The sequence below is a fragment of the Alligator sinensis genome, unplaced genomic scaffold, assembly GCF_000455745.1.
Source record: "Alligator sinensis unplaced genomic scaffold, ASM45574v1 scaffold822_1, whole genome shotgun sequence".
NCBI lineage: Eukaryota > Metazoa > Chordata > Crocodylia > Alligatoridae > Alligator > Alligator sinensis.
In genome coordinates, this window is record NW_005842638.1 from 863,737 (window position 1) to 865,287 (window position 1,551).

The 1,551-nt window shown below is 53.6% G+C and overlaps 1 protein-coding gene across 5 annotated transcripts in view; it reads right to left on the reverse strand.

Annotated features, from left to right (window-relative positions):
- Window positions 1-1,551, reverse strand: part of LOC102380931 (S-adenosylmethionine synthase) — a 38,822-nt gene that overhangs the window by 15,803 nt on the left and 21,468 nt on the right. The gene's annotated exons all lie outside the window — the stretch shown is intronic.

Genomic DNA, 1,551 nt, shown 5'->3' on the forward strand with positions numbered 1-1,551 from the left:
CTCTTCCCCCTGCTGTTAAATTTGTGGTCCTGAGAATATCTAGCAATAAAGCAACTCCTAAAGAACAGTGGGATGGAATTACTGTTTTGAGACAAACAGTGATACTACTGAACCGTAGGGCTGTGAGAAATTTCACCAGGTGTTCCGTTTTGAAGCTGTTTCTGTGTGTTTTGAGCTTGAAACAGTGAAATTGAAATGAAACAAAAGACTTCGAAACAGCTTTGAAATGAAACAAGGGCATCCAAAATGTTTCAAAAGTTTTGAAACGTTTCAAGTTTCGAAGCCAGGCTTACTTGGCTTGAGCGCCGCTCCCAGACAGCAGCAACAGCCTTCTGTGATCTGGTACAGATCCAGGGGCTGCCCCTGCATCCCTGGGATGGCTGCGGGGCTCTGCTGGACTCCTCTGGGGGGTGTGGCCCCACAATCTGCCTGCTGGATGACAGGAAGCTGGTCCTGCCTCCTCGAATGGGGGGCCTGCACTCCTGGGAGGAGACCCACAGAGCACCACAGCCCTCCTGGGGGTGCGGGCAGGCCCCCGATCTGCCTGCCAGATGACAGGAGTCTGGTTCTGCTGCCTGGGGCCAGCAGCTGCACCAATCTTCCCAGCGAGGGGTGTGGGCTGTGCCTAGCATCAGTCCCAGGTCACAGCCTCCTGTGATCTGGCAGGCAGATCGGGGGGCTCACAAGCCCAGGAGGGCTGCGAGGCTGCTCTCACCAGGAAGATTGGTGCTGCCACTGGCTCCAGGCTGCAGAACCAGCCACCAACACCCAACCGGCCCACCCAAACCCCCACGAAGGTTGTGGGGGCTCTGCCGGACTCCTCCCACAGGTGTGGGCCTCTGATCTGCCTGCTGGATCACAGAAGGCTGCTGCCTGGGACTGGCGCTGGGCACAACCCGCACCCAGCACTGGGAAGATTGGTGATGCTGCTGGCCCTGGGTGACAGAATCAACCTCCTGTGATCCAGCAGGCAGATTGGGGGCCCACCCACACTCCAAGGAGGGCTGCAAGGCTCTGCTGGACTCCTCCCAGGGTTGCAGGCCCTCAATCTGCCTGCCAGATCACAGGAAGCTGCTCCTGCTCCACGGCTCCTTCTTGTCAACACCTTGAGGTGCAGTTTCCCAGAAACTGCTAAACCAATCTCCTTGAAACTTGGCAGGCTTCATGCCCTCTGAAGGGGCTACCAGCTTTACAAATTTCATCCAAATCAGGCAAGAAATGACAAAGGTATAGGCAGTTTCATCCTTCCCCATTATAGCCTATGGGCAAAACATTGAAATAGCAGCAAAACAGCTTCCACAAAACAAAATGGAACAGTGCTTTCGAAATGAAATGGAACTTGAAACAAAGCACTGTTCCATCGAAACGTCGAAACGGAAGTCGAAGCAGAACGGTGCTGTTTTGCACAGCCCTACTGAACAGCATTTGTTATCCATTGTACTTTCCTTGAAACAGCTGTTGTCCTCTTGCAGCTGTGGACTTTGATATCCTGTTTTCCATACCTTCCTGGAAAACCTATGGGAATCAGTGGGAGTTCCCCACATGTAGGGA